Below are 15,349 nucleotides of genomic sequence, written 5' to 3' on the forward strand. Positions count from 1 at the left end.
AGATCGACACAAAATTTAAAATTTTGTTTAATTCATGTGATTTTGAATGACAACAGTTGTGAATGGAATTGGAGATCATTGTGGAGAATTAGCAGGTATTGAAAATAATTAATGCACATGATCATGCACATGACAAATAAAGTGTCTTACACATGTAAATCTTAATGTTAAAGCTGCTTGGTCCGATTTTCAATAAAACAATTGGATGCGCTTTTAAACGATGGTTATGCTGCGTGCAATAATATACGTTGAAGTAGTTTTCCCGGTCAATTAAGCCATATTTCAATGAAAAAATTATGTAGATGTTGAAACTCGTTGAATCCGGATGTTGTGTATTACGGCATGCTGCCCAATCCGGCGACATTATTCAGCCCCTTGACATTTTCCCATCATTTTTGTTTTAAAAAAAAAATTGTGCAATCCGGATCCTATCTATTCTGTTAACCGGCGCAATGAAAAAGCCTACTGCTTATTATTAGTGAGAGTTATCTCCCGTAGTCCGTCCACTTATCGATCGATCGGCCTTCTGCGAGATATTAATGCTTTTTTCTGTCGTTGCTATTGATTTAAACAACTGTTAATTTAGATCCAAAGTATGCAACTTATTTCAGTTAATACCGTTAAGTCTTGTTATGAATTGCAATTAGATAATTAGATTATAGTTCACCCAATTTTTTTTCAGGCCATGATTCAGGATACTGCGGGAGTAAGACTGCCGATATCGTTTGTTATCCCCGTTGGATGGCTTCACGTACAGAGTTGCATATTATTCTGTCAAAATGCTCAATTTTTTTATATAAAATTCTCATTTATATTAATGTTTATCTATTGTTTCCCTGCATCAAAACAGTTCTCGCCATCAGGTATTTCAGCCACCTGTTGACTTGTTAATGTTTTGTTTAACAATTTACGGTTAAGCATGCACTTTTCAGGTAAATCGGATGTTTGAAAAATTATCAATAACGATGATTTAATTCAAAAAGTATTTCCATCGTATGTATTCCGTTATGGATTTATTGGTTAAAAAAGAATATTTAAAATGAAAATTTGTACCGTAAATAAGATCGATGAAATCTAATAAAATTCAGAACAATTGAAAATTTTGCAAGAATACACGATCACGACCTACTGCATTAAATACTAAATTTAATTTGCAACAATATCCTCTAAACCGAATGTTGCCTAATCCGGCCATTTTTTTTTCAGAACCACCCTCCGCCGGATTAGACAAGTTTTGTTGTGTATTCGCAAAATAATCGACATAAAAGGGTTTTGCGTTATTTCGCCGCGTGTTTAAACTGGCCCCTTACGTCGAAGCTAGTATGATTGTATTACGACTTTGAAATCTGTTTTTTTTTATATAATCTATTATAACAAATAAAATATACAGCATGACTATTTAAACAAAAATAAAGCAGTGTACATTTGTCCATTAATAGTTTTGATGTTTACGTTGTTTATAATCATTGCAAAACATGCAGGATGAATAAACCCAATCATTCGGAGGATGAAACCCAACGGTTTCCTTTTTTAAACATTCCAATGATGTATTTTGGGAGTTTTTGTTGTATGCCCAAAATTTATTTTTATTTACTTTGAATATTTCTAACGTTGAAAGGAGAGCACTTCCGTTAAAATACGTCTATAACTTTGTAAGATCATTCATTTGGTTTGCAAGGAAAATTATTTGATACTATAATGGCCGACAAATCGGAACATAAAGCTTGAAGAAATTTCTCAACTTATTATACCTCGAAACGTTATTTCAAATCAGGCACCAAACAATGAAGGGAAATGGAAGTATTCGGCGGATCCAAATGTTAAAATATTCTTATGATAAAAATTGGTATTTATGGCAAACAGATTAATCATTTTTTATCTCTTACAAGATATAATCGCACCTGTGTTTTGTATCCATCTCTTTTAAACTCTTTGTAGCTAAATCTGTCAAAATTCGTGGTCGTTTCACCCTCTTGTTGTAAACCCCGCTGAAATGTTCACAATCGATGCGCTGATGAACGAAATACTCGACTAGAAAAACTTGCTGCATGGGCCGTCTAACATAATTAATTTTAATGATGAATTCAGAAACTTTTACATTTCAAAAAGTGTCATTTTTTGTTAAGTTACAGGAACATTGTCGTTCATGCACAAAAAATTTGTACAAAATAAGTTTTAAGTAATTCAACCAGTGTTTGAAATTTGAGACCGTTCTTGAAATATTTGGGAAAGAAATTTTAGGGGTCATCCTTTCATCTTCTTATCGGGCCCGTGTAACAAATTTGAGCCATTTCCGAATAAATGTGTGCACAAAATCGTTCATAAAAGAATGCAGGTAACGGGAGCTTTTAACACGGGAGCAGGGAGTGCTTTAAAACTCATATTTACATGTATTAATTTACCTTGTAAAATTATCAGTCATAGGCATTAGATAACTGATATTGCCTGATTGGCGAATTTAATTTGCCTTTTGACTCCATGACATCTACAATTTTACGCGATCGCCGAGCGCTTCTTTTTGGGGAAGAACAGTCCTAATCAGACAGCAAATACATAATACAGCATACAGACGTTTTTATTAATATAATTATATATAATTTATGAATAATATATTTAAGTGTGCTTGAATATGCAAATTTTAAAGCCAATTCGATTTGTATTAGACAATTAATCTACTAAGTGTTCGCTACTCGATCTTCAACTGTCCGAATACAATCAACACTTTTACAATGAATGTACATGTACATTAAATTTTTAAAACTCACATATTCTTTCAGAATCCAAAAAAAAATTAATTTATAAATGAATAAAATCAGCAATGAGTTTGCTTTTTAATGAATCTGACTACCATTGAAAAGAGGTTATACCAATATTGTGACCCTTATTATTTTACTGCCTGAATGTTAATAAAACTTCAACTTGTTTAAAAATGGTTTGTGTTATCGTCCCCGAACCAACCGCAAGCATGTAACATTGTACTTCTTAAGCTGACTTATCTCGAACGCTTTTTAAATATATTTCAACTTTTACTTACTACATCCTGCTTAACTCTCTCTCTCTCTCTCTCTCTCTCTCTCTCTCTCTCTCTCTCTCTCTCTCTCTCTCTCATAACTCATAAACATTCTAATATTTTGTTAGCCAAATGAAGTATCACTATATCATAGATTACAGATACTTATGTGAATATCGCCTTTATTTTGTTGAAATTGGTAGTGTAATGCATTTAATTCTCAGCAGCAAAATGTCACAAACGGACACAAGTGAATTTATTTACATTTCAAATCGTACGACTGTAAAACGTATTATATTCATTGATGGCAGCTTTTTTCCCTTTATTATACGAACTACGATTTAAATCAATGGTTTGATGCATCGTTAACCAATATAACTGGAAATGATCAATGGGCATTGGAATGTGTGATAACGTATAAACACGAGAAGCATGTGTCCTACATTGAATCGGCTGTCCACTAGCGCGGCATCTCCTCGGCCCGTGTTATGAAAATGTACACTCAACGTGGTGGGTTTGAAATGTTAACGTTTGCAATTTGATAACTGAATTTTATTTTCCAACAATAAAACTATTTCATGACATAGACAAGATCACAAAGAACGCCTTTTTTTCAATGACAGCCATACTATCTATTTTTTTTTTTAAAATAGGAGAGCAAAACAGCAATACTTCGTAGGTAATAATATAGTCTTTTTTCATTTACTCTTTAATATCGTTAAAATCTGAATTCATTGTGTTTGCAGCTACATAAATAAACCCGTGTGTGCATTACAACAAGGCGCATATCTTGTGTATTGGATAACGGCAGACCGCTCGCTAGTCCAGCCGCGACCCATTTTCTCGGCCGCGGGCAAGGATCGGATACGTATAATTGTTTACATACATGAAGCTCGGAATACAGCTAGCAAGATTTTAAATGCGACTCAAATACATTGCCTAGAAGCAATTCTTATACACATAATATATTTCCCTAGAAAAAATTAAACTGCATGTTTAAACACTTTCCGAATGCAAGTAGTACACTGTCTATGGTAGTAGGTAATGGTATAATCTTTTTTATTTATTATTAAAATCATTAAAATAGGAAGTTTTGTGTTTGCAGCTACATAAAAAAAAAACCATGTGTGCATTACAGCAAGACGCAAATCTTTTGTATTAGATAACGGCAGACCGCTCGCTAGTCCATTCATGACCTATTTCCTCGGCTGCGGCAAGGGATCGGTTACGTAATTGTTCACATACACAGTTCGGTATACAGCTAGATTTTAAATGCGACTCAAATGAATTGCATAGAAACAGTTCTTTTATCCATAATGTGTTTCACTAGAAAATAACTATAATGTTTAATCACTTTCCTTGTGTAAACCGGTACCCTTTATGTCAGTTATACGCACAAATACCCCGTTTATTTGCCAAATAAAACACAAATACATGGTAACAAGTCTGGCTTTTTACACTCATATTACGCAATACCTGAACAAAATATTATTGTTACGACATTAATAAGATCATAATAAACAACTTTTGCAGCGACAGCCATATCGAAATCTTAACCGCTCTTGAGTTATAGAGTAAAAACTTTGAAGGGTTCTAGGTCCTTAATTTGAGGGGCCAGTCCCTTTTTCTAGGTGTCAAACAAAAGATCTTGTAAATATAAATTTTTGTTCTTCTACATGTCTTAACAAAATATTTGTGAGAAAAAAAGATAATCTAAGAAAACCAGGCAAAATCACAACGCTTTTTTAATCTCATTTTTCGAGCCCTACCGAGCTTTAGCGCCTTTTGTGCCTAAAATTTATTAATGCCTTATTACATATCTACAATCTTTTGTCTATCATTCCTGAAATTTTGAACGTAATATCTTTTATAGTTTTTGATAACTCTCTTGGACAAGCCGACACTCTGAAAATCAAGAAAACGTCGATATTTCAAAAACGGAAATGACGTCATCAACCAAAAAATGTTCCGATCAAGTTTAAACTAATGTCAATAAGATCTGCAAATTTTATTAAAATCGATCAAACAGTTTCCGAGTAATCGCTGACACAAAATCGATAAGAAAGAAAAAGGAGAAGAATGAGAAAAAAAAACGAAGAAAAACAATAAGGTCTTCCGTTGGAAACGGAAGACCTTAATAATAAAAAGAAACCGAAGAAAAACAAAAGGGTCTTCCGTTGGAAAACGGAAGACCCTAATAATAGGTCAAAAGAAACCTAACGAAAACAATAAGGTCTTCCGTTGGAAACGGAAGACCTTAAAAAAGAAAATTTGACCAAAATCGTGACCATGCCCCTTTAATCATGCTTAAATGTATTAGAATTTTAATCGGAAAGTACACAAGCCTCTTCTACTGAATGTATAGGTAATCTAATTTGGAATACAACAAAACATGGCGATTTATGCTATTTGATGCATATTGTAGTTTTGGCATAATATTTAACGTATTCCACGATGCTGACAGTTCATGTCAGATGTCGATCATTTGTTTTTAAAAGGAATACTTTGCAGTGGCGGATTCGGGATTTTTTGAAACGGAAAGCCGAAGCGGCTGGAGATGCGAGACGCTATGAGGTTCCTAGCGGGTCCAGGAAAAAGCCCTGGTGCCCCCCCCCCCTCGGAGGCTCCCCAGGTTTTTATGGTCTTTATGACACTTTTATGACCTATTCCAGCTAGACTTGATGTATTACACTGTAAAAGATCAATAGATAACAACCCCTTTTTGTGATCAAAATTTTACAAATATATGTATATATATGACCTATAGAAAAAATGTAAAATCAGTTTTTGTGTTAGGGTTAAATCGGCCAGTGCTTTGATTTTGTACTGTTCACTTGCAGTTTTAAAATTATAGCGCCTTTGATCATGTCCATATGTTATAGAATCCCGATCTTGATTCAGATTCTGTGTGCTAGCCTTGTTCCTTAGCTACCCATAATAACGCGCAGGAATCAGACTAGCTCGTTTATATATTTTCTGCGTGGACATCAGGGTCTTCGCAATAAAATGATTTTTTGATGATTTATGCGTGCTATTAAGGTAGCGATCACTGCAGAATAAAGGACATAGATTAGGTATTTTGTTTGCAACGTTGCTACCTTCATATCCCGCATAATAAACCATATAACGCATTCAATTGTTAAAATGATTGCAATCAATGCTGCTTGAACGTTACTATTTAACATTCACGTAACAAATACTTTCAATCACAATTTGTTGTGTAATGAATAAATAGAATTGTTTTTCTTAAGTTCATTTTTGTGAAAACTAGTATTTTCCTCGTTCGATCTAGTACGCTGCATGGAAATGAAATATTTGATTAATCCCATTAAACACTTCGTGTGACGATACATACTTCTACTGTTTAACTATTATCTATCCTGTTAGGATTTTTGGGAGTTGATTTTAATCAACTCTCCTATGCAGTTAATCAGACAACCCGAAAGTGAAACAGTGTTTGGACCTCACCACAAATCATTGCTGCTGACAAGACTTAGTTCTTGAAAATAATTGATAAATTTGATGTAATGTTTGCTAAAGCATTGTTTTTCAAGGAAACTTATTTATAAATACCTTGTAAATAGTCAGATTTTAAATGGTACGAACAATTTAAATATTTTTTTTAGTCCTATGTATTCCTACGCCAGAGTTCAATATAGTTTCGTTCAACTCGACGCTCGGCTGTCTCCGTAAATCCTTGTCGGAGATTTACGGTGTCAGTCGAGCGTTTTCCTAGAGTTCAATATTGCTTGGATTCATACAATGTTCGAGAAATATTTTCATTACTGATACATAGTTTGATTGAATTAATGTTATCTTTAAATATTATTGAACATGATTCATATGGGGGTTCCTCGACATTCTTGTCGAAAAAGTCCAAAAATTCATATTTTAAAAATGTGCGTAACTATATATGTACTTGTCATGCAAAATAACATATCATTGATTTTAAAATAAATAAACATCAACAAAATCCACTCCCGTCAGTTCTTCAGTACTTTGGTTTTTATTATTCGCCGAACTTATCACCATAAATGCCTGACGTCATGACGAAACAGTGCATTTAATGGGAGCAAGCGACATCATGATTTTTCATAATAAAGATAAATTGTGTCAACATTTACATTTGCAATTCATGAAAATGTTATATGGGATGATATAAGCTACAGTGAGCAAGAGTTTTCAAGTAAAAAAAACTTTTATCATGCACGTGTGTAATTCGGATTAAAAAATAGATTAGTCATATTTGAACAGTGAAAAGGGAGGTGTCACGGCAACACGTTCTTACATATTATTGTCTATTACGGTACAATGTAAGTAATAATTTGGGTTGGAATATCATCATCAACAAATAATTATTAGTTCGAATGAAAACTAATATATATTATATTTAGCTGGAAAGGTAACTGGCTCCGGCGGATCTAAATTGCCGAGGCGTGGTGTGACCTGATTATTGATCAAGTGGGCGATTTCATTTGTTTTGAAAATGGTATAACACGCGTTTTACAAATTTTACATTAAACGTTTAGTAGTAAAGTGTGTAAGTTGATTCTGTAGATTTTTTCTATTATATTCAATCCAAAGTATTAGTATAATATTGTAGTTGTTACAAAACAAATGTCAAAATATTCATTTTGCCCCTCCCCATGGATTTATAGATGAGTTCATTCAAAGCATCGGAAATCTGCGCGTGAATGATAAAGCAGGACTTCGAGCATCTTACCAAGTCAAGGGTTTCTGATCCGCACCCTTCCTCACAAACCTTTTTGTGGGGAGCGGAATGGACCGAAAACACTTTGCTATCCGAAAACTGACAGCGCCATAATGTCTCAGTCATATTTTTTGGCACGCCGATTAGTGGACGAGTCCAAATTAGGGTCATGAGAATACTTCAGAATACACTTGGAGCTGTATCACAGTACGTAGCATCGGAGTGGAGAGGTGTTTTCTTCGCAACATACACTTTTCTTAAATATATACTTATAGGAAACATAAATTCTGTTAAGTTCCCTCCTCCCTTTTGTCGGAGCATGTAAAAAATGGAACTGGAAATTAATAGAATCATTCATTATTACGGGTGTGAGAAAAATCTCCCACTGCTGTCTCACACCGGACAAGAAAAAAGATATCTAATGAAAATTACTCACACTCCCCCTACCCCCTTACCACAACCACCAAGGATCATAAAAATCTAGATCCTTGGTGGTTGTGTTAATGTAATAGGGGTCATATTTTCATATATATTTATTTGTCAAATACCTAGAACGTAATTACTTCCATTTCAATTTTTACTGTTTTCCCAAAAGAGTTATCTCTCTCTGATTATTGAATACCTGTGGATCGATATCTAAAAATATAAGGAGTTTTCTGATCACGTGATTTAAACAATAGTATTACGTATTTACCCAGAAATTACACCTGGTCAAACCAGTTTATTGTATTTTGCGCCATTATGTGGTATAGTGTTCACCGCAGCGAGTGTCCATGTACATCTTTCATTGAAATTTATTCTGATCACCGGCTGTGGGTTTTCATTTCACAAATGGGTATTTATGTTTCTATGATCATTTTTTACATTATTTAATTAAGATTAAAGTTTAAAGATATGTAAAATTATCATAAGTTCTCAATAAATATCTTTTTTCTTGCCCGGATCTAGATTTTTATGATTTTGAGAACCTTTTATTTTTATTGCTTGTAAAGATTATTTTGGATAAAGATGCCCCATCCACCTTACAAAATGATGTTTTATGCCTGAATAATCTTTCTTTTTACTTTCCTATTGTTTGAAAGGACAGAAATGCCTTTGATATTGCATCTCAATATAGCAAAGACAATTTAAATTTGTTTAATCTTCCACTTTCAAGCTTTTACTTGTGACTAACTATATTTAAACACAGGAAGTCAGCTGTGGAAAGTTTGAAACACAACTTTATTTACAACATTTTACAGCAAATCGAACCAAAGTAACGAAGTACTGATGGGCTCTGATTTTATTGTTTACTAATCTTAAAAACAACGATATATGATTTCCTATGGCAATGAATTTTTTAACTGTATTTAAATAATTGCGTACATTTTTTTACTAATATTCCAGGCTATAGACGGAAAACCCCATCAGAATCATATTGTTTAAAACTAGTATTTAAAGAGGTTCGCTCCTCTCTTTTTCGGAAACTACTTTATGTCACCTCTTATCTAAAAGTGTGCATCATATATCGATTCTATTTGTATATCTTTCTTTTACAATGCTAAAAAAACATATTGAATAAAATTGTTAAAAGAAAATCATATATTTACAGAGTTTCGTAAGGGACTATATTTTATAGCGGAAGGCTTTTAAGAAGAAAATGAACAATTTTCATAACTCAATAGTTAAAGATTACTGTTACTTTGGCCTCCTAATTTTTAGCGCAAACTAAATTTCCTTATAGTTTGTGTAATACGATATATTCATGTTGTTCTTAAAAACATTTTTGAACAAGAATTTGTCTATCGACATATTTGGCATATTTAGCGTACATTTCATTAAAATTTCAAGGAAAGTTTACCTCCATTTTTTCCTAAAATAAGTTTATTTCATGTCATATCTCAATTTTTTGAGATGTGACCCCTACTCTTTTACTTTTATATGAGACAATAAATGTATGTCTATTTGTATCAAAGTTTTGGAAAGTTGGCGTTAATATTATGTCTTTTTTATTTTGCGTTATTATTTGATTACTCGAAAATCATTTCATTTTCTGTTGTATTCATTATGTACTGGCATTTGAAGCCATTAGTAAAGCAAGGTTTTTTAAACTTTGACTTGGATTTGACTTTTATAGTCACTGCATGTGTTCAACTTCATACTGTATTGAAATCATAACTGAATGATATTTCAGACTATAAATAATTGTTAGGTTTCTTCCAATAATCAATTACAATGCCAAATTTAAGCAATAATTTCAGAAAAATTATCATTTCTGTTTGGGTCCCATATTTCAAAATCAAAGTACTGAAGAACTGACGGGAGTTGATTTTTTCGATGTTTATTTATTTCAAAATCAATGATATGTTATTTTGCATGACAAGTACATGTAGTTTCTAATTTGAATTATGCACATTTTTATAATATGAATATGAGAAACCCCTATATAAATAATGTTAAATGATATTTAAAGATAAAATAATGTCAATCAACTATCAGTGATAGATATATTTTTCAAAAATTGTATGGGTCCTAGCAATATTAAACTCTAGTCTCGCTCAACCAAACGCTCGGCTAAAACCGTAAATCTCCGACAAGGATTTACGGAGACAGCCGAGCGTCGAGTTGAACGAGACTATATTGATCTCTGGCGTAGGAATACATACGACTAAAAAAAAAAAATTAAAATTGTACCATTTAAAATCTTAAAATTTTCAAGGTATTTATAAATACGTTTCCTTGATGCCCTTAAACCCTACTGTGCAAAATATATCAGTAATCAAAATAATTCTGAAAATTTTACTCAAGCAATATTAGCGTGAGATACATACGACTACAAAAGATATCTATTTTCTCTGTGCCATTTAAAACCTGACTATTTTCACTGTATTTTTGAAAAAGTTTCCTTAAGAAACAAATTATGCTTCTTAATACATCTAATTTATCGGTTATTTTCAAGTACTGTCTAGTAAGCGGTGTTGATTAGGTCTAAACAATGTTTCACTTCCGGTTTTCCAGAGTAACTGCATAGGAGAGTTGATTAAAACCAACTCCCAAAATGGAGTAAGATAAATATTGTATATATATTAAGCAGAGTAAATTAGAATACCATTAGTTCAAAATCATTCACACTTCTTAATATATGTTGTTTTTATGGTTTTTCTGAAAGCTTTAACTGTGACGTTTAAACAAGCAATATAAACTCTTTTAAGTTCGACTTTTTGGCAAATTTCGCGAGAGCCTCGTAGTCGCGAATATTTCTCGCCGCGGACCAGTTGTTGTCGTATGAATGAGTCTTGGTCGCGAACATTAGTGGTCACTAACAAGTTTATCGGAAGTAAATTTAAATCGCGAAAGAAAGTCATCGCGAATAAAATTGATTTACAGTATGCAATTCATAATTAGCCTTTATCTTTAGGGGGGGGGGGGGGGTTTAAGCAAGGAACATGTTAGAAGTATCTAAATATAGCTTTAATTATTACTTTAAAACTGTTGCATAAATCAATAAGTACTTACTTTATTTTTAATGATGTTAAATCAACTTTTTCTTTTGCCTATCGTCCGTTAGGTTAATTCTGCTGTCTCACCATTTTCTATTTGAATTCGGTTAGTTCTATTTTTAATTATGATCCTTCCAGTTAGGCATTTTCTTTTAAATGCCGAACTCATCATTACTATATTTAAAAGCATTTTTAAAACGACCAACCAAATAGCTGGTAATTCATTATTGATCCGTATTGAAACATGTATAAGCTAAAATAAATACAATCAATGGCAGCATTTAAATATTTTGTACATAGGCTACAGGTATTATTTAGGTGGGTTTTAATTTTAATCAAGTGAAACTATGTTTACCTCCTGTAGGGAAGAGAAGTGAATTTATAACCAAAAACAGGTAGCATTACGAACGGTCTTTTTTTGTAGATTTAAGGCAGGTATATATGTAGAAAAATTCTTTGAGTACCTTGAAAGAAAGTTTATTATTTTAAAACCCACAATTCCTTTCTGTTCCCCTTCAGATTTCAATCGATTAAAAAGTACTTAAGCATTACTAAAATCTAGCAAGGCTGTATAAAACATAAGGCCACCTACTTTCTTTCTTAGCACTATTTAATTCTTATCGTGTGATTAACGTTCTTGATTATTGTGATCGGCTTCGGCCGATCACTGTTGTGTCCATATGAGGCATCCGGCAAATGCTTCCACGTGCGCACACATTCCGCTTGCACAAATAGTTCTTATAAAAACTTGAAGCTTTGTTTAGTATGAATATAATATTTTACTCAGTTTTTTTTTTTCAATTCATTTACCTTAAGAGATGCAAACATACATTAAGTACAGTTCGACATGTTAATTCAATTATGTACTTTTTGTCTTACGCGTGAGATTTATTCAGTAATGCAGTTGACCTCGATGAACTGACCTCGATCATAAGAAGATGCTCCTTGAACTGACCTCGATCTATTGATGTTGCATAATAGTAGCTAGGGAGACGTCTTGATTTATAACAAGGTTACGTTATAATGCGACCTCAATTGCAAGTTATGATGACATTCATTGTTTTTTAAGTCGCATTAAATCATTTTATTACAACTCTTTCTTTGTATACGTGTTAATGCTCTTTGAAGAGCCCTAGCTACCTAGTATTCTGAAGAAGATACATTAACCTTTAATAATTACGTTAAAAGTATTAAAACTAGACAAGGGGTTTACGAACGGCTTTTTCCAAATCTATTTCAAAATCAAATGTTTAAAAGTTTAAAATGATGAAATTATGGTGTACAGATTCAAAATATTCTATATTTTGTAAAAATACAGTATTTAAAAATTATTTTACATCAAACTGATCATGCTGGTTGCTTCTAGCTAACTATATATCATTATTGCCGATCATTCCTTTAAAAGGAATACTGGTCTAACACAGTAATGATATAGGAAACGCATTTTGGCTCGTTTTGAATATTTTTTTTAAATAATTTCTGTTATCAAATTAAACGCTGTACATTTACATGCAAAATAATTGTGGGTATTTTCACCGTGTGATGAAGTTCATCAGCATAGCGGGCGTGTTTTTGTTTGCGTTGTGCGCTTCGTATTAAGTACTCCTCAGTCGAGATACTTTGCATACCTTTATGTAGGGTGATATGGTTTTACGAGCTTATCCCTGTGGTTCATTAATATGGAAAGAAACAAAGCATGGGATTATAAACTAACAAACAACTGAAAACCAAGAGGGAGAACACAGAGAAAAGCCGCGGTCAGTAAGTCAACTACTTACCGAGGCAAATAAGGTCCTTTATTAGCATATCCCTCTTTTTAAAGATAATGGAAACCCTAACAATTCGCCCCACTTACAAGTTACATCAACTGCTTAATTTGTGGGCCTAAAGTTAGAAAGAATTAAACGTAGGTGCGTTGCATTTTTGTTTAAATATTATTATGTATTTATAATAGTTTCTCATTTTTATGGGTTTTGCCATGTCAATATTTAATTTAAAGGTGGTTCCTAGTCGAAAAGATAGTTGTACAATATTCCAATAAGTAAAAATGTAGTCGTTATTTGTTTTGTGTACTTTCAACATGTACATGTGAAGACACATGAGGACGAATGCATACTGCTGTAAAAAGAAAAAAAAACTAAACATAAAAACTTCAATATGATTCCAATGACGTGACAAACATATTTATGCTTCACTTTACAAAGCAGGATGTATATATATATGTCTATTTGTAGCAAAATTGTTAAAAAAATGTTTTGGTGAAAATGTACCTAATTTCGATCAACGCCTTTACAATGTACATCGGTTAAATGATTTTTGAAGGATGTCTTAAGGGATTTTGAGAGAAAATCTGTACATGTAGGCCTACATATAAATGTCGAATTCTTTTTATATCTACGTCGACAATTTTTATTGAGCACCAAATTAAGAATTATTTAATGTATATTCAAATGTGACCTGGTCATGTTAATCGCCAATACAATTAAATCGGTTGGATTCCGATCCTTCGACATTTTTGTTATAGTTGTTTCGGCCCAGTCCTTCATTACAGCAAGGTAATGGGGACTTAATAAGCATCACTGTATTAAAATGAAACAAAATCTAGCCTTACAATATTTTCTCGGTGTTCATCAGTTTACCCCGCTGCTAACTCGTAAATGTTTAAGGGGAAAGCGGATGGCTTAGTTTTAAATGCTGCCCAAAAAACCCGATTAATATCGATGGAAAATGAACACATTACCGACCGTGTGTTTCTTTGGGACCGTGAACAAAACAACAGTTTCTCCCTGGAACTCTCAATTTCAAAGTATTCTGAATTTTTAAACATGGAAAGAACTTACACTAACTTTGCACCATGTAATTTAAGCAGAGGAAAAGTTACGTTCTAATTTTGAAACCGAATGACTCAACAATTCTCAAGGTGTACCAACATTTCGGACATATAACTGTTTAAATCCAGCTTCACAGTCGGAAAGTAAATTTACAGTTTACACGTATCTCATCTCTTTATAAACTTAAAAATATTATTTAAAAACAACATGTCAAATTTTGAAAAGTGTTTTTATTCAAAATTTGATTATAATAACATCATGACCATTATTAAGGCATTCAACAGGAATACTACAATAAGAATCAAACTATATAACCTTCAAACAATATGATGGCATAAACATAAATATTGTCTTTATATTGCTTTTTGAGGCATTTTCATTAATTCCATCGACTTTTTGGGAGTTGATTTTAATCAACTCTCCTATGCAGCTACTCTGGCAAACCGAAAGTGAAACAGTGTTTGGACCTAAGCACAAATCATCACCGCTGACAAGACTTAGTTCTTGAAAATAATAGAAAAATTCGATGTAATGTATGCTGAAGCATTGTTTTTCAATGAAACTTATCTATACACACTTTGAAAATAGTCAGATTTAATATAATACGAACAATTTAAATGTTTTTGTAGTCTCGTGTGTTCCTACGACAGAGTTTAATAAAGTCTCGTTCAACCAGACGCTTGGCTGTCTCCGTAAATCTCCGACAAACAGAGAGTCTTGCTTGTCGGGAGATTAACGGAGACAGTCGAGCGTCTGGTTGAACGAGACTAGAGTTCGATATCAATAGTGCTTTGATCCATACGATTTTTAGAATTGTTTCCATTCCTAATGCCAAGTTTGAAATCTATCTATAAATATTACACAACATGATTCATATGGGGTTTTTCGAAATTCTTGTCGGAAAAGTCTAAAAATTCATATAATAAAAAAGTGCTTAATTCAAATACAGAATAGAAACTAATTGCCTTGCAAGATAAGTAGATTTTAAAATTAATGATAATCGATAAAATAAACTCCTGTCAGTACTTCAGTACTTTGATTGTACTTCAAATCAATGTTGAAACGTTCATAATGTATTGTTATTAGAATTTCGCATTGTATTTTGATGTTATGTTACACAATTAATCCACAATATTGTAACGGAGCATTTTGTATAAATCATAATTAGTTTAATTATTGGGTAGGGAATAATAGGATTTACTCAAAATGCAGATCAAATCGGAACTTAATTTAAAGATTAAGTCATTGGCCATTTTGATACATTACATCAGTGTATATCATCACTTTAATAATTTGAAAATATTATAAACACAACATA

The 15,349-nt window shown here is 32.6% G+C and overlaps 1 protein-coding gene across 1 annotated transcript in view; it reads right to left on the reverse strand.

Moving 5' to 3' along the window:
- Nucleotides 1–11,454, reverse strand: part of LOC128172866 (uncharacterized) — a 36,707-nt gene extending 25,253 nt beyond the window's left edge. Inside the window, exon 1 of the mRNA XM_052838576.1 lies at nt 11,217–11,454. The gene's annotated coding sequence lies outside the window, so the exon portion shown is untranslated. The remainder of the gene's footprint in view (nt 1–11,216) is intronic.
- Nucleotides 11,455–15,349: the final 3,895 nt, after the last annotated feature.

Source organism: Crassostrea angulata, chromosome 2, assembly GCF_025612915.1.
Source record: "Crassostrea angulata isolate pt1a10 chromosome 2, ASM2561291v2, whole genome shotgun sequence".
Lineage (NCBI taxonomy): Eukaryota > Metazoa > Mollusca > Bivalvia > Ostreida > Ostreidae > Magallana > Magallana angulata.